This window comes from Notechis scutatus, chromosome 3 (genome assembly GCF_049901735.1).
Source record: "Notechis scutatus isolate UNSWTSFEM ecotype Mainland chromosome 3, rNotScu1.2, whole genome shotgun sequence".
NCBI classification, from domain to species: domain Eukaryota; kingdom Metazoa; phylum Chordata; class Lepidosauria; order Squamata; family Elapidae; genus Notechis; species Notechis scutatus.
In genome coordinates this window covers 32,676,129-32,702,833 of record NC_142011.1, presented here as the reverse complement: position 1 = coordinate 32,702,833, position 26,705 = coordinate 32,676,129, and the positions used below count along the sequence as shown (strand labels likewise).

Here is a 26,705-nt window from a genome sequence, read left to right as displayed (position 1 = left end):
CTGTCAAGAACATCCTCTATAGGTTGGTGTAGTAAATGTATAAATCTTGGTAAGGGAATCTTTTGGTGGCAATGAACCACATCTAGTTTTCTGGGTGGGAAAGATGATGATTACCATGAGGTAATTATGCAGCATAAATAAGGAATCTTTTTTTCTGAGATTTTTTTGGAGTGGTCATGTTGAAGCCATTTTACTTTTTAACAAAGTTGAGCCTGGGGTACCCAATATTTATAATTTCTATCTCAGAATAAGGGGAATTCATTCCAAAGTTTCCATTGTGGTTAGAAAAGATTCTCATATTTATAAAAAAGTAGAGAAAGCATGCAGAGCATGGCTTCTGGAACTCTTCCCAACTTTCACCAGCAGTTGTTATAGGAGGCATCATATATTGCCTGATCATTTACTAATCAGAATGTGTGCATATACATCAGTGGTTCCCAAACTTTTTAAGTCCACCTCCCCCTTGGTACTACAAACTCATCCTCGGTGCCCCCCAACCAGAGGTAGGATTCAAATTTCTGTGGGCGTGGCCTAATTTGTGAGTGTGGCTTTCTGGTGATGTGACTCGGTGGGCGTGGCTTGCTGTTCATGTGACTGGGTGGGCAAGGCCAGGTGACTGGCAAATCAAATACAAGTGGTCCTCACTTAATGGCCAGTTGTTTAGCAAGTGTTCTAATTTATGACTGGCCTCCCCAGAGCTACTGTTTTTGGAGCTGTTGACAGCTGTTGACCTGTTTTGGAGTTTTGACAGCTTTAGATCAGGGGTCTAAATCCCACCCCTGTCTCTGTGTGAGAGAGAGAGGGAGAGAGAGACGCTGGATCAGATCTCTCTCTCTCTCTCTCTCCCACACAGTATGTTTCTACTTGCTTTCTAATCAGTCTATATTCTCCAGAATTATTACTTTTTGTTAAGTTTGAGGCATGGGCTTAATGAATGGAGACCAGACTGTCAACCTTGAACTTCAGCTCTTTATTCACAAGCATAACAGAGACAAAAAACCCCGGCTAGCAGTCACTCTTTTATAGCGTAAGCTGCTATCCAGATAACCAATAGATAGTGTTATAGCATTTGAATCTTGGCGCGGCCCACCAACAGCCAGTCAGATTGCTCGGAATGAACCAATCATAACTTGCCATTATATGGGCCAATAGGATGTGCAGGATTACGATCCTGCTAGGCAAATGAATCTTTATTAATTACATTTCTTTAGTTCACAACACTTTTCTCTGGTTATTTTATTTTTTCTTACTCTTATCCTACATGTTTATTGCTAACCTTCTTGAACCCTGTCTTTCTTTTTCTTATCCTGTTTTTTTGTTACCTAATTGATTTTATTAAGCCTATTTGTTCAATCCTTACACACTCATACTTGTACAGATAGTCTTACAACCATTTGTTTAGTGACCAGGGTTACAACAGCACTGAAAAAAGTGACTTATGACCAGTTTTCACACTTATGACCATTGCAGCATCCCCGTGGTCATATGATCAAAATCCGGGCACTTAGCAACTGGCATATATTTATGGGAGCTGCTCCCACAGTGTCTCAGGGTCATGTGATCACCATTTGTAACTTTCCCCGCCAGCTTCTGAGAAGCAAAGTCAATGAGAGAAGCCAGATTCACTTAACAATTGTTGCAAAAAAAAGGTCATAAAATAGGCCAAAACTCTCTAAACAACAATGGAAATTTTGCAATGGAAATTTTGGGCTCAGTTGCGGTTGTGAGTTCATTCTTTTCCTATACACTTACTGTATATCTGTGGTCTATGTGGATGGGGAGATGACTTGTTTCCCTCTCTACCCAAATCTCAGAGGCTTTCAGCCACCTTATCTATCTTTGATTCCCTCTTTTTTGACCTTTTCTGTTTCTGCAGAGTCACTTTCCATCAATGGCATTGCAAGGTTGCTGCTGTTGAATGACTTGTGTTTTCTGACTGTTATTAGGATTGTTCTGCTGCTGTATTTATTTCCTACTTATGGATGGAAAATATCAGCTTCTGGAGCTGGTTCTGTCCCTTTTCATGTACTGCCCTGACTTTTGTTGGATTTGTATAGCTGACTTTACTGACTTAGATAGACTGGCTATTCTGGCTTGATCAGATTGGTTTCATTGCTATGGCTGTTACTGAGAGAAGGAAAGAGGTGTTGCTGGTATTTCCCTGAGCTTTTTCACCTCTTCCCATTCAGCCCATGTTTCATTTAGCCTTTCTGCCTCCACACTACTCCTGCAGCCTCCTGGAGCCATTGTCAAATCTGTTTTTTTATTATTATTATTATTTATTTTATTTTATTTTATTTGCCAATTGTTTACAAGATAATAAGTATAAGTGTATACATAGTTGTGAATACATGAAATGGGTACATATAAGAAAAATAAAAGAATAAGAGAAACAATAGGACAGGGACGGTAGGCACGATGGTGCGCTTATGCACGCCCCCTACAGACCTCTTAGGAAAGGGTGAGGTCAATAGTAGACAGTCTAAGGTTAAAGTTTTTGGGGTTTGGGGAAGAGACTATAGAGTCGGGTAGAGTATTCCAGACATTGACCACTCTATTGCTGAAGTCGTATTTCCTGCAATCAAGTTTGGTGCGGTTTACTTTGAGTTTGTATCTATTGTGTGCTCTTGTGTTGTTATGGTTGAAGCTGAAGTATTCATTGACAGGTAGGACATTGCAATGTATGATTTTATATACCATGCTTAAGTCCGACCGAAGGCGGCGTAATTCAAGGTTTTCTAGTTTTAGAATTTCAAGTCTGGTGGCATAAGGTATTCTACAAAGAGTAGAAGAGTGGAGAACTCTTCTTGTGAAATATTTCTGGACTTTCTCAATTGTGCTAATATCAGATACGTAATGAGGGTTCCAGACTGATGAACTGTATTCGAGTATTGGTCTAGCAAATGTTTTGTATGCTCTGGTTAGTAGTGTGATATTACCAGAGAAAAAACTTCGTAGGATTAGGTTAACAACTCTTAATGCCTTTTTGGCTATGTAGTTGCAGTGGGCTCTAGCACTTAGATCATTAGAGGTGAGTATTCCAAGGTCCTTTACAGAGCTTGGGTCATCAACAAGATCTTGACTATTCAGCTTGTATTTTATTTTCTGATTTTTTTTGCCAATGTGTAAGACAGAGCATTTATTTGTTGAGATTTGAAGTTGCCATTTGTTTGACCATTCAGATACATAGTCAAGATCTTTTTGTAAGGTAGCAGTATTGTCTGTGGTATTGAACAGCTTTACATCATCAGCGAAGAGAACGCAATTGCTCTTAATATGATCACAGAGGTCGTTTATGTAGAGTATGAAGAGAGTTGGTCCTAGAACACTGCCCTGGGGGACACCACTATTGACAGGTACTGGATTTGATAGAACGCTCCCGATTTTGACCATTTGTTGTCTGTTTGACAGGAATGCTTCTATCCAGTTATTCAGTTGTCCAGAGATACCATAGGATTTTATTTTTAGGAGTAGTTTGTCGTGTACCACTGAATCAAAGGCTTTACAGAAGTCTATGTAGATTGCGTCAATTGCTTTGCCCTGGTCGAGTTGTGTCGTCCATATGTTTTTGCAGTGTAAGAGTTGCAGATTACAGGATAGTTTTTTTTCTGAAACCAAATTGTTTATTGGAGAGTAGGTTGTTTGACTCTAAGTGGAGGATGATGGATTGGTTAATAATTGATTCCATGACTTTACAGGTGACGCAGCATAAGGAGATTGGCCTGTAATTTTCAACTAGGCTTGGGTCTCCCTTTTTGAAGATGGGGATGACTGTGGCTTGTGACCATAGGTTAGGCAAGGAGCTGGTCCTGAAAGATTTTTCAAAGATTATGCTTAGAGGTTTGGCTATGGCAGTGGATAGCTTTCTTAAGAAGTAGGCACATATTCCATCCGGTCCAATAGATAGAGATGGTTTTAGATTGCGTAGTGATTTTTCGACATTGTCTTCTGTGAAATCGATATGTATTAGATCATTGTTGTTATCTGTGGTACGGCTAGGAAATACTGGGCATGATCCATTGCTGTTTACAAATACTGAGCCGAAGAATGTGTTAAAGATGTTGGCTTTAATGGTGTCGTCGTTGCAGTCTTTACCATCAGGTCCTATCAAGGGAGGGATGGACCTTGAGTCTTTTAGTTTGTTGTTTACAAAATTGTAAAAAGCTCGGGTGGAATTGGTGCTTAGAAGGTTTTCCTCTTGTTTAATGTGATAATTGGTGCATTCAGTCTTTATCTGGTGGCATAAATTTTTGTATCGGTTTTTGAAATTGGCAACATGACCAGATTTGTTTTTCCGCCAGAGTGATCTCTTTTTGGATTGAAGTTTCCTTATTGATATGGGTAATCTGCTTTTTTGTTTTGTTTTGGGAGTTGTTGTTGGAACATATAGTTTGATGACTCTTTTGACTTCAAGTAAAAATATGTTATAATGGTCTTCAACGGTATTGCATCCAGTGAATAGAGTTTGCCAATCAAGGGATGAGAGATCGTTGTCTATAAGATCATAGTTGCCTTTTTTGAAGTTACAATCGGGGATTACATCATTGTGGTGATTTTTGTGTGGATGTATGTTGAGACAAAAGTCGATCATATTGTGGTCACTACTGGAAAAGGGTTCTTTAGTTTGTATTCCGTAAATTAGGTTCAAACTGTTGCAGAAGATGAGATCGAGACAGTTGTTTAGTCTAGTGTTGTTGATTACTAGTTGTTCCAGTCCCAGATTTGTAATAGCATTATAGAAGGTTGTGTGTATGATTTCAGTTGTACAATCATTTAGGGTCCAGTTAATATGAGGTAGATTGAAATCACCAAGAAGGATAAAAGGGTATGGGCAGGATGCAGCCCATGTTAGTAATGTATTTAGCTTGTTTATATGTTCGATGTCATAATCAGGTGCTCTGTAACATAGTAAGAATCGAATTGTGATATTTGAGGATAGTTCACAGATGATGGTTTCAGGAAGGGCAAGCTCCTGGGTAACTTGGATATTTTTTAGATGTAAGGATTTTTTATAGAATATAAAAAACCTCCTCGACGATTTTCACGATCTGATCTGTAAACATGATAGTCTCTTACTGTGGTAATGGAGTCGGGGAGAGATGCATTGAGCCATGTTTCACAGACAAATATAATGTCGAAGTTAGCCATATTTAGGAGGAAGAGAAATTCAGGTATTTTATTATTTTGTACTAGTTCATATCTTCTCTTCTCCTGTACTTTACTATGCTGAATTCTCTTTATGCTGCTATTTTATGGCTGCGCCACATGGAAAGGTGAGATAGCTTTAAAGGAGAAGACAACAATGTTTCCCCTTTGTTCCATATTTCCCCCTTTATATCTCCCCCTTCACATGGTCAAGCTGACTTATGTGACAATAAAAGTCAGCCAGAAAGTTTTTTCCCACTTGATGTTCCACACTAAATCTAAATAACTGTAAGGTAAAATGCTATGGGTATCCTGAAATTAGTATCATTCTGGAGCCATGTGAATGGCTGGTCAATATACTGGTTCAGGAAAAGATATCTCTACATTCATGTTATATTGAAATTTGGAAAAGCCTTATTTTGTTCTAAAGGTACAGGTGGCCATAATCATTCTATCTTTGTGAATTCATTCCAACAATGATCAAATGAAAATATCTTTAACTTTATAAGCAACAGGTACCTATAGATCAGGACTGTCAAACTCCCGGCCTATGGGCCGGATGTGTCACAGGCTGGCCACACCCACACCCAGTTTAGCAAAGTGGGGGAAAGTCCCGATATATCATGTGATGACACCATGACAATAAGAGTTTGACACCCCTGCTATACATCACAGCACATTTGATTATATTCAATTATTGGTAATAGATTGTATTTTTGTTTGTTACAGGTAAATCTAGATTTGTTAAGGAATACTACATCGGTTTAGCCTCCTCATATAGTGGGCAAGGAGGATTGAGGGATTCATATCTAAAACACCAATCTTGGTGAGTAATATGTCATATTTCAGTGGAATGCTGTGAGATATATTTGAATTCCAGATTACATAATCTTCAATCAAATAGTCTGGATTTAATTTAAAGCAGGAGGTTTGTTTTATGGGTTTTTTTCTTCACATTCCAGTGAAGAAAGCAACTTTAAACTTCTTGTGTTGGTACTAGAAATATGAAGCTTGAAATATTAATTTAAAGCAACATATATGCAGAAATATCATGAAATTAATTCCATTCTTTAAGTCAATAAAATAGTTAATACAAATAAAAAGATTAGACAGAAAATCCATTATTATGTTGGGAAGTCTCTTTCAATAATTGTATACTTCTTGCCTTTCTTGTTTTCTACATTTTACACTTATAAAATTTAATTGATGCTTGCATACTGGCTGGGAAATTCTGGGAGTTGAAGTCCATATGCATATAACTTGACTGAGATTTCAGGACTGTTTAGAAGCAACAACTGATTCCAAATAGACTTTACCTTGTAACATTATGCTGTCAATTATTTTGATTCCCTAACCCTAACCCTCACTGCTCCTGCAGATATTACTCTGAGAAATTTGCAACAGGATGTGGGGTTACAGTATTGGAATTCATTGTTGAAATGTATTTTATGCAATAGATATTTAGCCAATAGATGGCAGTGTTTAAAAATTTGGGTCTAAGGTATATACTCTATGCTCTTTTGTTCTAAGTAGAGTTTCCTGTTTCCTGTTATGGTTATATAGTTTAGCAGTAAAGCACATGGTCACTGTGCTCTATTTGCTCTATGTGGTGTTTATATAAGCAGAATTTCTAACATACAGACATAAGAAAACGTCATTAAATTTGGCAGTCATTTTCACAATAATGGAAGGTCCATTTAAAGGATTGCATGCACTGAGCTGGAGCAAGGAGCATATTTGATTCTGCCTGAACCCTAAATCCTTCCAAATTATAAATAACTTCTGAGTCACAACCAAAATCTTTTCCAAGTGGCCTCAGGCCATGGATTAGCTGCAAAGAATTAGCTTACAAAAGACAGCATTATTCTTAGTCAGTAAAGTAAATAATGCTCTCAAATGGCTCCTTCATGTGTTGGGCATCCACTAGCAATTTATCAGGATGAGAAAAGGAAGAACAATATAAGCAGTTAGAAATAATCATGTAAATGTTATCAGTATTGTTGGAAAGGAAAAATCTAGTGTTTTCAACCATAAGAAGAAGAAGAAAGGCTGGAGGATAATATGACCTCTCCTTTCCTCTCCATTTTGCAGGTCAAAGAAGTAATGCAGAATTTCTAAGCCATCAAAAACAAAAACAAAAAAAAGGCAGAAAAAGCCCTCTTGCAAGACCAGGAAATAAAACAGGATATAGAATTTGGTTTATAGGCATCACATCTGCCAAGAAAATTTATGTTTCAAGATACTTTATACGTCAATGTTTCCTTGAATATGCACTGAAAGACTGATAAAGATTTAGCCAGGATTTTATCACTATTTTGGTACAACTGTACTAGAAATGCTCTTATAAGAAAGTTATCTTACTTTCCTGGATGGGAACCTGCTGTTTATTAACTGGATCAAACAAAGGAAATGCTAATTTGTATGAACATGTTTGACTGAGGTCCTATCTACCTATTCTCTGTAATTTAAAATAAGCCCCATAGGGATAACTCCATCTAGCCAGCTGGTTTAAGCAAAGGAATGTTCCATAAGACAGAACTGTTGCACTGCAGTGAAGGCACAGTGCAGGTATCTGGCAGAAGATCACTTGTTTTATTAAAAAATAAAATAAAGGAAGGCACCTTTAGTATTTAGTCATGAAGCGCAATTGCTGGTGCCCAATCTAAATTACTACATGGGGTTGCTGAAAGGTTGGACTAGGAATCATTTATGGTGCTTTGAAAAATCATGTATACCAACTTGGTAAGATGGAATATAACATATAGTCCTTTACTTACAACTACAATTGGGCTTAGAATCTTGGTTGCTAAGCAATATAGTCATTAAGTGAGGTGTCATGTGACCATTTTGCTTAGTGACTGCAATCAGGGCACTTCTGGCTGCCATTGTTAAGTGAGAATTGTGGGACATTAAGAGGGACAGAGTCCCAGGTAAGACACACAGGAGTGCCTCAGCGGTGGAGAGGGAGACTTGATGCAGGCTATGTACAAGATGGGGAGATGTGCTGTGTATTGCAAAACCACAGCCGCTCCTGGTAGCGTCAGCCATGCCAGTCCAACGGTGTAGTGCAAAGCTTCTGCACCCAGGAAAGCTTCTGCACTCAGCTACTCACCTGTTCCAGCAACAATTATGACTGTAGGGTTGCTTCAACTCTTCCCACCCGCTTATCTCTTCCCTGATCTATGCTCTTTTAGCCACCCTGCACAGTACTGCCACTGCCCTCAGCCTCTAATTCAGCCCCAGTACTAACACTGTCACTGTAAAATGCCACCTCATGCCTCACATCATACCCAGCCATACCAATATCATTCTGCGAAGTCCCAAATGCCCCCACTGACCTTTACCATTTTTCTCCCATTGCTGGCAGGCACACCCAGCCTGTGTGAGGAAGCTGCTGGCTGTGACAAACCTACTTCCTGAGACCCTCTTGTGCCATTCTCCAAGCACCATTGCTTCTCCAAATTGCACAATTCTTTGGAAGCCTCGTTCATTTTGGGGTAATGAAGCTTCTGAAGCAGGACATTAGTTGCAGAAGGAATGGCAGGAACAGCTTGGAGAGTGGCATGATGCAGTCTCAGGAAGAAACTTTGGAGTGGCCAGCTGCTGCCTCGAATAAACCAGACACGCCTCTCAGCAGCAGGAGAAAAATTATGAAGGTCATGAAGGGATGGCAGAGGCTGTGAAACACAGTGGGGTAGGTTCAATTGGGGCTTTGCAGTGTTGGTGTGGGGCTTAAGGAGTTAGAGAAAAGGCCTGGGGACATTGGCAATGGTGATAACTTTGGGCATGGGTTGTAAATTCAGTTTTCACTGCTGGGTTGTAATTTCGAATAGTCTCTTAACAAATTGCCATAAGTGAAGGACTATCTGTAAGCGTAATGAGTAAGTATTCCCAAGACCAGAATAATGCTTGGTTTCAGTGGCATTGTGAAAACCATCCAACCAAAAAAGAAAAAGAGAGGTATTTATTATGGCCTACCATCAGCTGCATTACCTAAATAGATTTGCAGTATCTCACCTGTAAGATTAGAATGCAGAGGAGAATGTAATCTCCATTTGATAATGTCGCTGCTTAAATCAGTCTAATTTACAGCATAAATAAATCCCATAATATCTTGCTACTTAGAATCGGAGTCTAATAAGAATTGAAGTCAAAATATCTGAAGACGAACAGGGTTTTTTTCATGGCTGAATAATAATGAATATGAATGAATAATATGTATGAATAATAACTTATCAGATTCAATTCACTTGCATATAGCCATATAACCTCTGTTTGTTGATGTAACTGAATTAAAAATAAGAAATAACAATCTTATGGACAACTGGTTCAGTATCAGTTGGAAATTTAAAAGAAAATAGAAATGAAAATAATAATCCTTTTAAATAAGTGCCTTTTCACCTGACTTGTCAGAAGATACATGATAAAAAGTGACTGATAGTAACTTTACTGATTTATCAAGCATGACATGTGACACAAGAAATACAAAGACAGAAATGATGAGAAATGTGCAGACAGATGCTTTTGGCAGCAACATTTTCAGAAGAGCATTTCATTCTTGACAGGCCTCTATCTTTTTTTAATGAATGGCAGTATTTGTATTCACCACTTCTCAATTTGCATCCTTAATTCAGGGTTTGAGTTTTTTTAAAAAAATATCCATAGTAATAAATAAATAGCTAACTTTTAATGACAACTTAGCAATGGGACCAGAACTTCCATTGCTAAGTGGTCATTAAAGGAGTCACCCCTGATTTGATTACCTTTTTTGCTGTGATTGTTAAGTGAATTACCTTGGTCTTTAAGTGAATTCAGTTTGCTCCATTGATTTTGCTTGTCAAAATGCTCCTGGGAAGATTGCAAATGGCAATCATGCAATCCCAGGATGTTGCAACTGTCATAAGTACATGCCAGTTGCCAAGCTCCCACATTTTTATCATGTGACTGTAGGGATGCTGCAACAATTGTAAATCTGAGGAAGTGGTCATAATTCTCTTTATTCAATGCCATCATAATTCAAACAGTCATTAAATTAAATAGTCATAAATCAAGTTCTACCAGTATGGTCATTTCCTTAATGTGCATAGTTATATATGCAAGTTCTTCAAATTAGGGTTTTTTTTTCAATATAACCATCTTAATAACTACTTGAAAGATACACAGTATATGTGCTTTATAACATTCTGTTTATATTTTTAAAAATTCATCAGTTATAGGTATCTTGTTTTGTTGTAACTTTCCCAGATCAATTTTTGAACTAATTTTGAGATTTATTGAAGCTCTGGAATTGTACTTGTTGTTGCCTGTCTGTGCCCCATCAGAATCTGTTTTGGAATATTACCTTAGGTCATACCCATTAAAAAGATTATTTTTTAACATCTGTACTCTTTGCAAACATTTAAAGCATGAGTTGCTCATGTTAGGGGATTCCAAACATGCGGTGGTTGTGCCAAAAATGCCAGTTTATATTTCCACCACTGCAACTAAAGTACTGTGTGGCTTATATACTAAGACAGAAATGTTAACACCATGAAGCTCACTAAAATTATTAGTGGCTTCATACCGTGATCTTAATTGGGCAGTATTTCTGCTGTCTTCTATGTAAAATAAAATACCCTCAATCTACATGACATACTAGTTTTAAGGCATTGTTTAAGATGTACTAGCATTCTTCAAGAATCTTCATTCCAGAGAAAGTATCTATACATTGCATTTTAATGTTAAACATAAAGTGGCTCATAGCAACAATTTTGGAATACAGTATTTTGGGTTCATTTCCAATATATCATTATTTATTTATTAAATCCACATGCCACCCATCTCCTCGGTAAGACAATTATAGCACCAGAGATAGGTTTTTCTGTTTGAAGAAATAATATATAGTAGTTCAAGGGACCCTCCATTTTAAGGCAGAATGAGAAATGTCATTTTACCCCACATATATAGATTTTATTAGTAATCCTGTTGCTGTAAACATCTTAATGACAGCAACACTGCTACTCAACTCAACAAGCGAACTCACTAGGCCAACTCAACTTCTCCATCAATCTGAGAAAACACCCAGAACCATGCTAGCAAATGTTTTGTTATAAGAATATCCAAAGAGTTACACACAGAAAGAAACCTGGTGGGGCAGGAGCAGCTATGAATGAACTACATGAATTAACGATAACCGGAAGAATTGGTCTGGACAGCAAGGCAATGTATCGGAGCTGACCCTATCTAATGAATACACATGAGCTGAAGTTCCTGTTTTAAGACATAACTACCTTTTCCATATATTTATTTTATTTATTTTATGTATTTGTCAAGCGATTATAAGATTACAGGTATAAGTATAAACATAATTATGAATACATGAAATGGATACATATAAGAAAAAAAACAGTAGAACAGGGATGGTAGGCACATTGGTGCGCTTATGCATGCCCCCTACAGACCTCTTAGGAAAGGGGTGAGGTCAATAGTAAACAGTCTAAGGCAGTGGTAGTCAACCTGGTCCCTACCGCGCACTACTGGGTGTTCCAGCTTTCATGGTGGGCGGTAGGGGTTTTGTCACCTACTTTATAAATCACCATTATTGTGGAATCAGTGGGTGGTTAGAGAAAATTTTACTACTATCAGAGTTACAAAAGTGGGAGGTAGGTATAAAAAGGTTGACTACCCCGGTCTAAGGTTAAAGTTTTTGGGGTTTGGGGAAGAAACCACAAAGTCAGGTAGAGTATTTCAAACATTGACCACTCTGTTGCTGAACTCGTATTTCCTGCAATCAAGTTTGGTGCAGTTTACCTTGAGTTTGTATCTATTGTGCGCTCTTGTATTGTTATGGTTGAAGCTGAAGTATTCATTGACAGGTTGGACATTGCAATGTATGATTTTATATACTATACTTAGATCGGACCGAAGGTGGCGTAGTTCTAGGTTGTCTAGGTCTAAAATTTCAAGTCTGGCGGCATAAGGCATTCTGCAATGAGTAGAGGAGTGGAGAACTCTTCTTGTGAAATATTTCTGGAATTTCTCAACTGTATTAATATCAGATACGTAATGCAGGTTCCAGACTGATGAGCTGTATTCAAGTATTGGTCTAGCAAATGTTTTGTATGCTCTAGGTAGTAGTGTGATATTACCGGAGAAAAAGCTATGCAGGATTAGGTTAACAACTCTTAATGCCTTTTTGGCTATGAAGTTACAGTGGGCTCTAGCACTTAGATCATTAGAGATGAGTACTCCAAGGTCCTTGACAGAGTTTGGATCCTCAACAAGATCTTGACTATTCAGCTTGTATTTTATTTTCTGATATTTTTTTTGCCAATATCTAAGACAGAGCATTTATTTGTTGAGATTTGAAGTTGCCATTTGTTTGACCATTCTGATACATAGTTGAGGTCTTTTTGAAGGGTAGCAGTATTGTTGGTGGTGTTGAATAGCTTTATATCATCAGCAAAAAGAATGCAGTTGCTCTTAATATGATCGCAGAAGTCATTTATGTAGAGTATGAAGAGAGTTGGTCCTAGAACACTGCCTTGGGGCACCCCACTGTTGACAGATACAGAATTGATAGGACACTCCCAATTTTGACCATTTGTTGTCTGTTTGACAGGAATGCTTCTATCCAGTTATGCAAGTGTCCAGAGATACCCTAAGATTTTAGTTTTAGGAGTAGTTTGTCATGTACCACTGAATCAAAGGCTTTACAGAAGTCTATGTAAATTGCGTCAATTGCTTTGCCCTGGTCGAGTTGTGTAGTCCATATGTTTTTGCAGTGTAAGAGTTGCAGATTACAGGATAGTTTTTTTCTGAAAACAAATTGTTTATTAGAGAGTAGGTTGTTTGTCTCTAAATGGAGGATAATGGATTGGTTAATAATTGATTCCATGACTTTACAGGTGACGCAGCATAAAGAGATTGGTCTGTAATTTTCAACTAGGCTGGGTTCTCCCTTTTTGAAGATGGGGATGACTGTGGCTTGTGACCATAGTTTTGGCAAGGAGTTGGTCCTGAAGGATTTTTCAAAGATTATGCTTAGAGGTTCGGCTATGGCAGTGGATAGCTTTTTTAAGAAGTAGGCACATATTCCGTCCAGTCCAATAGATAGAGATGGTTTTAGATTGCGTAGTGCTTTTTCAACATTGTCTTCTGTAAAATCAATATGTATTAGATCATTGTAGTTGTCTGTGGTTTGGCTAGGAAATACTGGCCATGATCCATTGCTGTTTACAAATACTGAGCCAAAGAATGTGTTAAAGAGGTTGGCTTTAATGGTGTCATCGTTGCAGTCTTTGCCATTAGGTCCTTTCAGGGGTGGGATGGACCTTGAGTCTTTTAGTTTGTTGTTTACAAAATTGTAGAAAAGCATGGGTGGAATTGGTGCGTAGAAGGTTTTCCTCTCGTTTAATGTGATAATTGGTGCATTCAGTCTTTATCTGGTGGCATACATTTTTGTATCAGCTTTTGAAGTTGGCAACATGACCAGATTTGTTTTTCCGCCAAAATGATCTCTTTTTGGATTGAAGTTCATTCATTCTCTTTTACTACTGAGGTACATGTGTCTTTAACTTCCTTTGCCTTCTTTTTAATCCAAAATCTAAATAGAAGCATCTAAGCTTTTATTCATGGCAAATAGCCATGGAAGGGTTGGAGGGAGGTATTTATTAGATGATACATTCAACAGAGATGAGTTCAAATTTTTATTCAATGCAGATATGCTTCAGTGGATACACAGTGCTCAAAGAATCTCTGTTAATCTACAAAAACTTTATTGTATAGTTTGTTTAAGTGTATGCATAGATACATGCATAAGCAGTTTTACTGACATTTCCCTGTTACAAATTGACCCAAGTTTGCATTGTGCTTGTAAGACAACATGGCAAGGTCTGATGGTACCATGAAAAAATATTGAAGTTAACAGATAACAGATAATCAGAGTTGGAAGGGACCTTATAGGTCATCTAGTCCAACCCCCCCGCCCAAGCAGGAGACCCTACACCATTTCTGACAAATGGCAGTCCAATCTCTTCTTGAAAGTCCTTACCACCTTCCTTTTAATCTCCAACAAATAGTATTTGCATATTCCTCTCTACATCATCTCAGCCCACTGCTGATTGCTACAGGATTGGATGCATAGCAGTTGAGAGGAGTGCTTCTGAACATGGGTCTGGTCTTAACTAGTTTTCTTATGTTTGTTTGTTTGTTTTTTGTATAACAATACTTGCTTCTGGTAGCTGGTGTCGGGCTCCAAACGCGATGAGATTAACCTCAGAGCCTGCCAGAATTGCTGACAACGAGATATGATCTTCTGTGGTATGCTGCACCGCAACATCAGCTGAGAGGCAGTGAACACATAGGGAATCCCTAAGAGGAGATGACGTTGATGTTGTAACAACGGGGATTCCCTGTTCAGCGATGGGCAGCACCAGGCACTTGGGGATGATTCGGCTCATGAAGGAGAGCATTCCTCTCACTCAAACATGGGGGAGGGAGGTAACGATTAGAGAGGAGTCAGAGCTAGATAGGGAATTAGAGCGGAGTAGAAAGGATAGGGATAAACTCATATATAATGGTAGACAAGGGGAGGGGAATTAGGGTAATTAGAATGGGGCAGAACGCAGGAGTTAGCTGTGATTAGGTGGGCGTGGGTGCACTATAAACAGCACTGGAAAGCAGACACTCCCAGCACTAACCTAGATTGGATATTGGCCGTTCTTGCTGGATGGGATGTTCATTGCTTGTAAATTAAACTACTCCAAACCTTGCTGTTTGTTGGCTTGTATCTATAAATCTGTGAGCGTCTAGAAGACTGGCTAAGAGCTGGTATCCAAGTTATCCAAAGCTTCTGTGCTTTTTACCATCCTCTGCAGATCTGCATTTTACTCAAATTCCCATTCCTCTTCATCTCCCAACATTTTACTTTTATTTTGAAGTATATATTTAAATACTAAACTGATTGAAGGAGTTTTATTTATTTATTATTAAATTTATAAGGTGTCCATGACACTATGCAAAGTGACTCTTTATTATTTGGTACTTGGAGGAACCTAGAGGTGGTATTCAGCAGGTTCTGACCAGTTCTGGAGAACTGGTAGCAGAAATTTTGAATAGTTCAGAGAACCGGCAAATACCACCTCTGACTGGAAATTTTACAGTATCCTTCCCCTGCCACACCCACCAAGCCACACCCACAGAACTGTTAGTAAAAAAAAATTGAATCCCACCACTGGAGGAACTCCAAGAGAAGTCCAACATGTAACTCTATAAAATACCTGAAAAAGTTGGAAACTCAGTGAAGATTAAACATGCATAAAATACGGGCTGTTAAAGGAAGAAAAGGAAAAGAAGAGGTGGGAAAGAGAAGAAATGGAATGGAGGTCTTTGAAAAAGGAATTGTCAGATTTCTGGAAGATCAAATACACACATTCCACACTGCAATGCGCCATTTCAAGCCCTCATGTAATATTCAAAAAAGAAAATTAGGCTTTTAATTCTTTTATTCAACATACCGTTATGGTATCTCTTAAAAGTCATAGTTTCCTACTCCCCATTTCTGCATTCCTTTTTGTAAGAGGACCATAGCATCTGAGTTACAAATTAATGTGATATGCAAAGTATGTTGTTTCAAATCAGATAGTTCAAAGATCAAATTCTTCAAAATCCCTATGTGTTTCACATTATGTTTCCCTTATAGGTTTCTCAACAATTCAATATATGTACTAATCTTTTTAAAGATAAGTTATAAAGGCTGCCTGGTACAGGATTATACTGTATGTATTTGACTACTAGATGTTTGGTGCAAACTGTACATACAGAGGCTGTTCCCATATAATGAAGAACCTTACGCTGTTGTTCCCATTGCTAAGTGCATTTAGATATATCACCTCAGAAGGGCTAAGATCCTTAAATGGAACTGTCCACAGCAAGCATTCATGAATTATGGTCACTCAGGAACTGAGTATATGCGGAATAGTGTACATTGTGAGATGGAGGATATTCATAAAAATGCTGGAATCAATACGGTATTTTGTGCAAAGGAAATGTGTTTTATGGCATTACGTGTCAAACTCTTAAAATTGGCAATTTTGTTCTTTTTTTTCTCTATTTGTTTGGTTTTAATTAAAGACAATTTTTAATCATTTTGTTTTATGTATCATTATTTCAGTCCTATCATATTAATCCTATTAATGAGAGCATTATTATTATTATTATGTACAAATGAAGAGTGGACTCTGAACAGCAGCTTGTGACAGACTTGGTGGATTTGCATGCTGGTATTCAAAATGCATTGATACAACCTTCTGCTGTATCATTCAGGTTATCTCTGATTATGCACAATTAAAGCCTTCACCAGGCACAATAGGACTTATTTCTAAATAAACAGAAAATATTTAGTACAAGTGGTGTGGTATTCAACGGTACTGAGGTAGAATTATAATGACACTGGAATTGTAGCTAAATGTTCCCTACTGCTGTTTGCTGCACATGACACTCTGGGTCTTTACAAATTCTTTGTGGCTTAAAGAAATTCTGCTTAATTTAATTTTGTCATATGGGAGAAAGTCTAATTACTTGATCACCTGTTTCTGCTTGGCATAGAATTCTTCTTGCCTTTCTGACTTTGCCCTTTGGGATATGTACCTTCTTGCAAGCATCTGTTTCCCATATTCTTCTGTGAACACTGAGACAGATGATTAATTTAAATGGGATTCTGCCATGGTTGATGGGCTTTAAATATGTCCATTTTTCTCCATCCCCACACCCTTTTAGATTATATCTACAAAAAGTGTCATTTCTGCAAGGGCAACTTTCCTCTTGATAATGAGTTTTATTGATTTGCTTAAAAGAGCCATAGTAAAGCCAACAGACAAGTTTGTATGTTCAACCTGCTGCTCTGCTACATCCAGATGTTCATGTATGTCAAACAGATTTCATGTAAATGTGCATATGCAAGTGGTACTTCTACAAAAGCAGCTTTAGGAAGCGGTCATTTTTATAAGAAAGCTGGCAGAATTATGTTTATTTTCTCTTACTGGCTCCCACTTTGCATTATCCCATTGCTTGTATTCACCAAGTCCTTGACTTTAAGATCACATGATAGTAAAATAAACACTTAATATGGGAAAAAAACACTATTATGAATGAGGACTATTGAATATATAATAGATTCAGCCTTGCTTCCTGTTTCCCAGAAGGTGTATGTGTGTTTTTAGGCTTTCTGTAATTAAAGCCCAGGGTGAAAGAAGAAATATCATTTTTCAACTGGTTAGACTTCAGAGGTTATCCATATTGTTGAAGCATTTAGGTCTATATAAACTTATTCTGTCCAAAGATAGCCAGCTACAGCACACTGCTTACTTCAACAATGCCACAATCTCTCCTGCCGCCAATAAATTCTCTCCTTCTTTCTCATCTGAATAGCCTCCTGATTCTTTCAATATTCTTTCACTCTGCATGTCTTTGAAAACATGTCTTCATCATTTCTTTTAGCATTTCCATTCTCAGCCTGGGATTTTATTATCGTTCTGACACTCTCTCATTTCATTGCAAACTTTCTGCCAAATCTCAATTCCTCTTGTATCTTTTATACCCTAGTAGTTCTGCCTTCTCTTTCCTTAATTACCCTTTTTTCCCCTTCCTAATCCCACTTGCCCTGTTTTTTTAATGCATTACTTCCTGTCCATCATAACCACAAGGTAATGTTTAATTTATTTCTCCATGTTTCTCATTCCTCCTGAGTGTTTGTTCTTTATTGATTCCCCCTCTTATTTGAACCCATTCCATTCTTCCAGTTTTTTTCTTGATCAAATCTGTTCTGTACAAGTCAATTTACATACTCGTAGCCCCGCGTCGCGATTGGTTAAAGCGCACGACGACCGGATTGGTCGAGCGAGCCGCACTGATTGGCCGTTGCTATAATCCCCGCGATTGGTGGAAACTAATCGCAGGAGATTCAAGCGGTGTCATTGGCGCGACGCCGCGGCTCGGAAATAAAAAGCCGCAGTTTTCCCCTTCAAGCTTAAGCTGTATCAGGAGCCAATAAAGAGCTGAAACCAAGTCACTGACTCCGAGCTTCCTTTCTCGACGGACACGACACTGGCGACGAAGGTGGGATCCAGAGAATAACCACCGAGCACGTGTCCCGAGGAAGACAAAGACCGACGAGATGGCCAGCATGACCCCACCAGCACCCTTCAACCCCGCTACCGAGGACTGGGAATCGTACACGGATAGATTCCTGATGTTCCTCGAAAGTAGCAATTTGAAGGATGCGAACGGGCAGAAGAAAAGGGCCGTCTTCCTCACACACTGCGGGCCCGCAGTGTTTAAGATGGCCAAAGCCCTCGCGAAGCCCGAGGACGTGAAGGCGATGGACTGGGCCGATCTCGAGCCACTCCTTCGGAACCACTACGCCCCGCTGTGCCCATCCTCATCCGGCGGGATGAGTTCTATCGGCGAAACCAGCGGCAGGACGAGAGCATTAGCGACTTTATAGCCGCCTTGCGAGACCTAGGGGGGATGTGCGAGTTCAGGGACCTGGACGATGTCCTCCGAGACCGCGTGGTCCTAGGCCTCAGGGATCAGGCACTAAAAAGTCGACTGATGGCGAAAGGCAACATCGACCTCGGGACGCCCTGGCCGAAGCTTCCGCAGCCGAAGCCACCCGGAAGTCAGCAGCCAGACTTCGGAGGGCAGACAACGGGACCACACTGAAACCCCGAGACAAGCCGACGAGAAACCACCACACACCACGGGGACCTGGACTCCGCCTCCGATACCACGGACGAGGAGGAAGACGTCCACCGACTACAAACAGGACGGGACCGGCGAGATCAACGGGTCGTAAGTCGGGAACCAGTGCGCCGGGTGCGGGGAAATCACCTTCGATCCGAGTGCCGTTTTATCGACGCGATCTGCCGGCATTGCAACAAGAAGGGCCACATCGCCCGAGTCTGCCGACTCAAAAGACACACAGCCCCGCCGGCGAGAACCAAGCAACCGGGACGAGACGACACCCCCGAGAACCAGAGATCGCCAAGCCGACTATCGCTGGAACCGAGACAACCGAGGACGACGGAGCGGGAAGGCCGACAGAGAGAAGAAACCCACCAGACGGTCACCATCGGCCATGCCGAAACCACGGATGCCCGGAAGGTCACGTGGAGGTGAGCATCGAGGGCGAGCCATGCCGGATGGAGGTAGACTCCGGATCCTACCTCTCCATGGTCGCCTGGAAAGAACTCAAGCGCCTGGTGCCAAACATCCAGAAAAGAGGACTGGAGAACCAGAAGCTGATCATCAAGGACTATCAGGGGAACCGCATCCCCGTCATTGGGACCGGACAGTTCGAGGTAACTTTCAAAAACCGCACCGCGAAACTTCCCCTGACTATCGTGGACCGGAACCGACCCAGCCTCTTAGGACTCCAATGGTTCGCGCCACTCGGGATCGAGGTCACGGGAGTAAACCACACCACAGAGGCCGACTGGGAGCAGCAGCTGGCGAGGGACTTCCAAGAAGTATTCGACGGCACCCTAGGCAAGTACAAAGGGCCCCCTATCTCTTTTAGCCTAGACCCAAATGTCGCACCCATACGCCTAAAACCCAGACGGGTGCCTTTTGCACTCCGGAAGAAAATAGACGAGCAGATTGACAAGCTCGTCAAACAGGGGGTTTTGCAGCCAATCGACCACGCCCGGTGGGAGACCCCTATAGTCACCCCAGTCAAACCAGATGGGTCAGTAAGGATCTGCGGGGACTATAAGGCCACCCTCAATTGCGCCCTGCAACAAAGCGCCTACCCCGTCCCAGTAGTGCAACACCTATTACACTCGCTGGGGGGGGGGCAAGGTCTTTGCGAAGCTCGACCTGGCGCAAGCCTATCAGCAACTGCCGGTCGATGAAGAAACCGCCGAGGCGCAAACAATAGTCACCCACCGGGGAGCGTTTCGTTGTAACCGACTCCAGTTTGGAGTCAGCGTAGCCCCAGGAATTTTCCAGAGCCTCATGGAGAGACTGCTGCGAGGAATCAAGGGGGTGGTTCCCTATTGTGACGATGTATTGGTGTCAGCAGCCAACCAGGAGGAACTAGAGGGTCGCCTAAGGGAGGTACTAGAAAAATTCAAAGGGGCCGGGCTAAAGGTGAAGAAAGAGAAATGCCAGCTATACACAGAGCAAGTCGAGTTTCTGGGGTACCTCCTAGACCGACATGGCATCCACCCAACCGGAAGCAAGGTCAAAGCCATAAAGGAAGCCCCCACACCCAAGAACAAAACAGAGCTGCAGGCATTTCTGGGACTGCTAAATTTTTACAATGTGTTCTTGCCCCAAAAGGCGACCGCGGCGGAGCCTTTGCATAGGCTCCTGGACAGGACGGCCAAATGGACCTGGGGAAACGGGAGGACACCGCATTCAAGAATACCAAAGACCTGCTCACCTCGGATGCCGTTCTCATTCAGTATAATGAGACCCTACCCATCGCCGTCACATGCGACGCCTCACCATTTGGCGCCGGCGCCGCCCTCAGCCATACACTCCCAGACGGAAAAGAAGCACCCATCGCTTTCTTTTCAAGAACACTCAGCAAACCCGAAAGAAACTACAGCCAATTAGATAAGGAGGCACTGGCCATCGTCGCAGCAGTAAAGAAGTTCCACGAGTACCTTTACGGCCGCCGATTCACCCTCATCACGGACCACAAGCCGCTGCTGGGCATCCTGGCGGGGAACAAGGCCACCCCGAACATCCTATCCCCCAGGATGACAAGGTGGTCTGAGTTCGCGTTGAGCCGCTCGCCGCTTCCCGACCTAGACGACGATCCAGCTCCCACGACGACCACCCTCAGCATAGAGACATTGCCGGACCTACCCATAACCGCGTCAGACATTGCCCGAGAGACTAATAAAGACAAGCGTCTGGCGCGGGTATTACATTGGGTAGCAAAGGGATGGCCAGAGAAAGACAACGATGATGCATTCAGGACATTCCGAAACCGGCAAACAGAACTGTCACTACAGAAAGGTTGTTTGTTATGGGGGGACAGGGTGGTCATACCGGAAAAACTGCAAGGGAAGGTATTAAAATTATTACACGAAGGGCACCCGGGGATTGTGAGGACTAAAGCTTTAGCCAGAAGCTATGCTTGGTGGCCAGGTATGGACAAGGAGATCGAGGCCTGGGTAGCCAAGTGCTCGCGCTGCCAAGAAACCAGACAAAATCCCCCCGCAGCACCAATTTTAGAATGGGAAACGCCCAGGGGACCATGGTCGAGACTCCATATAGATTTTGCCGGGCCCACAAAAGGGAACACATTCCTCATCACGGTGGATGCTTACTCCAACTGGCTGGAGGTAAGCAACATGAAGACCACCACAACAGATGCGGTAACCAAGGTCTTAAACAAACTCTTCGCAACCCACGGCCTCCCGGATGTCATCGTGTCAGACAACGGACCCCAGTTCACCTCGCTGGAATTCGAAAAATTCCTAGCGGAACGAGGCATACGACACGCACTGACAGCGACGGCGCATCCGGCGGCCAATGGTAGGGCAGAACGGATGGTTCAATTTACAAAAAGAACCCTCCAAAAGATCGAACACGGGGACATACAAGAAAAAATAAATAAAATGCTCCTAATACAACATATCACCCCAAACACAACGACTAACAAAAGCCCGGCAGAATTACTAATGGGGAGAAAACTAAGGTCACCACCGACAGACTACACCCCACATACAACCCGAAAAACCCCCAGACTCATCTAGCAAGCACCGGGTTTTTGCACCAGGCGACGCAGTCTATGCAAAAAACCTTACCGGAGACCCACTATGGGTACCGGCAACTATAACCCAACTGACAGGACCCCACTCCTACCGGCTACAGACAACCGACGGACAAACATGGAAACGCCACATCGATCAAATAAGATCAAGAACAAAAAACACAACCGACACGCAACCAAACACAGACGACCCCGATAACACAAACCAAGAGGGGAGGGAAGATACAGGGGATCAAATAGGAAATAACCAGCAATACTCACCAGTCAACAGCCAGCCCGAAGTCTCACCAGGAAGGAACAGCCAGGCCAGCTCAACCAGCCCGGAAAGACCAGGCAGGAGCGGCGAAAGTCGCAGCTCGACCAACCCGGGTAGACCGGGAGGGAGTTGCAACAAGAGGCCCAGCGACACCTTCCAGGGGTTCCATCGACAGGGCCAAGAGAAACAGAAGTCCCGACCGAACCGGCCGGGAACCAAACAACAACTAAGCTGCGCAAGTCAAGTAGACAAGCACGAAGCCCCGCCTACCTACGGGACTACGTTACGTAGGACCGAACCAAGAGGGGAGGGGTGTTCTGTACAAGTCAATTTACATACTCGTAGCCCAGCGTCGCGATTGGTTAAAGCGCACGACGACCGGATTGGTCGAGCGAGCCGCACTGATTGGCCGTTGCGAATCCCCCGCGATTGGTGGAAACTAATCGCGGAGATTCAAGCGGTGTCATTGGTCATGCCGCTGCGGCTCGGAAATAAAAAGCCGCAGTTTTCCCCTTCAAGCTTAAGCTGTATCAGGAGCCAATAAAGAGCTGAAACCAAGTCACTGACTCCGAGCTTCCTTTCTCGACGGACACGACAAAATCTCCTATTAAATTTACCCCTCCCCCATTTTTCTTCCTCCTGATTTCATATCCCAAATAGAGTAGCTTTGTTAATTCTTCCCTTCCTGGTTTTATCAGTCTTCCATCAAATACACCAGAGTGCTGACATTAATATTTGGATTGCACACTTATGACTTACATAGCTCTACACAGGATTCTAAGTTTCTGTTTTGAGACTTTGTTTAATCCCAAAATGACAGCAGAAAATAATTATTAAGTGAAATGTTTGTTAGGACTAGATTGCTCAGTTAAGCCAGGATCCTGGTGCATATTACAGGTCTGTACTAGCATTGCTCTATAAATTAGCATTGCCCTATACATTTTAATCTTGCAAGCCACCCAGAATCCTCTCGTGGTGACATGGGCAGCAAACAAATTTAATAAATAAATAAGGTAAAAAATTAACTCAAGTTGCATTTTCTTAGGTTCCTTAATTTGTATCCAGGACTCCTCTGTCTTAATTTAACATTGTCAAAAAGACCAATATTTAGGACCTACAAGCAGCTCTCTTGTACATCAATTGGAGGGCATGGATCATTCCAAAAGATTGTGACAATCTACAGCAAAGGCAGGGCAACTGTAAAGACCATAGCCAGACTCAAAGTTTAACTGAGGCTGGCAGATATTTCTCTTGCATTTTGTTCCTAGGCAACAAAACTTCAAGGCTTATAAAGCCAGGTTCAAATAAAATGCATGCAATCAAATCACAAAATCTAGCTGGCTTATATTGGATGTCTTAAAACCTGAAAAGGCTAGATAGCCAAATCTTGAGGATTTTTAAAACTTAATGAAAATTATGAGCTCTTTTCCATTGTGTGTGTGTGTGACAGAGTGTCTTAGATAAAAGGAAAATCTTATCCTTTTGGGAGGAATTTGCTCTCCAGGAAATGACAACATGAAAATAGATATTAAGACTCTCTTGCAACAACTAGCTCAACTCCTTGGGAAGTGCATATTCTATCCAAAACTACTTTACACTGAAGTCTGTAAGATTTACTAACATCCAAATGCACAACTTTGGAATGTGGGAAACAATGGCCAGAGTTAGTTGGGGACTGTACCTCAAAAGATAGGCAGGGCTTGAACAAAAACAACATTTGATTTAATATACTTTGTTTAATATAGTTAATATAATTAAAGTAGAGTAAATACAGATATGATTAATTCCACCTTCCACTCATTGCATTTTTCCTGTAACATAAAAGTGTACAATTTAGTAGTAATTTATGGATGTTGCACCCGAGGCTTCAGCTTTCTTGCAGCTCCTTCTCTAAACATATAATCTCTATATTACCATTTAAGTTTTTTTATTTGTTTCAGCAATTTTGGGATCATTTGTGTGCAACTGCTATGCTCCTTAATGAATGTCTCTTTTCCCTCTGCATTGCGAGTTGCATAACATACTTGTCATTTCCTATAAATGACTCTAGGTATCTCAGTTGCATAGTCTAAAATTACTTCAGGAAGAATTATTTGTTTTGTTTTCTAAATCATATTCATAAAAGAGGTAAAAGTGAAGATAAGTTGAATCAGCTGTCGCTCCCTGATATGTAATTTAGAAAACCTAAATGCACTTGCATGTAATAGGGTAGCTCCTTCCCTTCCCCCATGCTCATACAATAACACTTAAGAATGAAAATGTGAATTCTGACACCTTGAAAAATGCATGATAAAACCAAACACTAAACTAAGAATCAGACCCCAATGGCTTGGCTATCTGTAAATCCTACCATTATAATTACTTTATGTACACTGGGAAGAAACCATAGTGAAGAAAAGCATGATTTTTCACATTGTATGAAATATAACCTATGTGTTCTAAATTATGGTGGAGTGGAGAGACTTCCCTGTTGAATCCTGGAAGAAAAAAATGATTTTTTTTCATTCCACTACAGATAATAGCAATAGCACTTAGAGGTATATACCGCTTCACAGTGCTTTACTGCCCTCTCTAAGCAGTTTACAGAATCAGCCTATTGCCCCCAATAATTTGGGTCCTAATTTTACCAACCACGGAAGGATGGGAGGCTGAGTCAATATTTTCGTTTTACTTCAATACTCTTTAACTGGTTTGCTTCCTATGTTATCAGTCTGTGCTAAAGTAAGCAGATAGTTTTTTAAAATAGCAGGGGATTTTATTTTAATGTCTCATTTATTCTTCATATCCTCAATATTTTCCATCAGTATCAAGTCATAGTTTAATGGTCTGTATTTAGCCTAACATGCTGTTTTATTACTGCAGTTACTCTGTATCCAATGGTACTCTTGCTTATCTTCTGGTGCAATATAAATAAGTGGGCAATTAGACGCTACTATAGTAGTATAGCACAGTAGACAAATCCTGTTGTAAAAATTTAGTTGACCCAACTGTGACTGCATCACTACTGACCACAACCTGGTCAAGAAATTAGATAATTATCAACAACTGCTTCTTGAATGAGAGGAAACTTCTGCTTTTAATAGCCAGAGCTATGCCATCCTTTACATGAAAAAAAAAAGTTTTTTAAAATAATAGATTTGGAATGATGGACATTAAAATCCAGTAAATCTCATAACAATAGTATTTAGACTTATATACTTCCTCAAAGTACTTTACAGCTCTAGGCAGTTTACAAAATCAGCATATTGCCCTCAACAATATGAGTTCTCATTTTACTGATCTCGGAAAGATAGACGGCTGAGTCAACCTTGAGCCAGTGAGATTTGAACTCCAGGCTGCGGATAGAGTTAGCCTGCAAGACTGCATTCTAACCACTGCATCACCTCAGCTCCTCCAATAGATCATGTAGTCATTAGAATGTCTTCCTCCAAATGTGTGTGAATATGTAAGAAAATGTACCTATCTGGATACTGAGAGTCCATACCAACTTGACATAATCAATCAACCATGGATTATTGAACTCAATAAGTCTTATTCTCAGTATGCATGGTTATATTTGTACTATTTGTATATACTTGAAATATTAGAGCCTTTATGCCTAATCTGTCTTTCAAAACAGAGAAGTCATATATATTATAATGCATAATAAAAAGAAATGCAGTCATGCTCAGCCTACTTTACTGTTACATGGCATGGATTCTACAGCCTACACATACAAACCTTGTAATAGCAAAGTATCTTAGGATCTTTATTTGCCAAAAGAAGCTGCACATAAAATTATTTTGGTTGCTTGGAAATGGGTTAAGAAGAGATATTAGCAATTCACTGTGCTTGTGTTGGTCAAATTGCAGTACAGTACAGCAGTGATTCAGTGCTCCCATCTTTACAAAGAGAAAGCAGGAGATTTTGAAGTATTTATCTTCCAACACTGCTGATGGTAAGATAGCAAATTACAATAGTATAAAGACCCTCCAAAGTTTCTGATTTGTAAATTTGGCCAAAGATAATGCTGTTTTAAGATTAAATCTATTAGACCCCAATTGCTTCTAGTGACATCTTGGTCTTGTTTGTAATTCTAAATCAATCATTCTTTGTTTAAGAGCTACCTCTGCCTGATTTTGTCCAAGGTCTATCAGGTCCATCTGCATCTCAAAAGAAAATCCAAATTTATGTAATGTGTCATTTATCTGGATTTTCCAAGAAGAATAACTATTTGACAGCATAAGATATACAAATCTTGTATATATTTAATGAACCATACAGAGCCTTATACTTGTTTTGATTGTTATAAACCCTGCTTTCAAATGTAGAGCAACATTAGATACACAATTTGCTACCTAAAATAACTTTTTTAGGAAACCGTTTTGAACTTTCTCCAGGTTCCCATAGCTGACACTAGGATTTAACTATATTATATAGAATTGCTATGCAAGCGTCTGGGCTTGAAAAAGCTTTAAAGCAGCTGGTACATACTGGGTTCAGCTAGAGGGGAAAGAGGAACAGAAGATTGATCCTGAATTCCACCGAGTGTTCAAA

General features: G+C 40.6%; 1 protein-coding gene across 9 annotated transcripts in view; it reads left to right on the top strand.

Moving 5' to 3' along the window:
• The window catches only part of RALY (RALY heterogeneous nuclear ribonucleoprotein), a 266,632-nt gene that overhangs the window by 100,713 nt on the left and 139,214 nt on the right, over nt 1–26,705 (top strand). For 5 of the 9 annotated variants that reach the window (XM_087959442.1, XM_087959441.1, XM_087959440.1 and 2 more), the window contains exon 2: nt 5,875–5,971. The exons of the other annotated variants lie outside the window; for them this stretch is intronic. The gene's annotated coding sequence lies outside the window, so the exon portion shown is untranslated. The remainder of the gene's footprint in view (nt 1–5,874; nt 5,972–26,705) is intronic. 9 annotated transcript variants of the gene reach the window in all.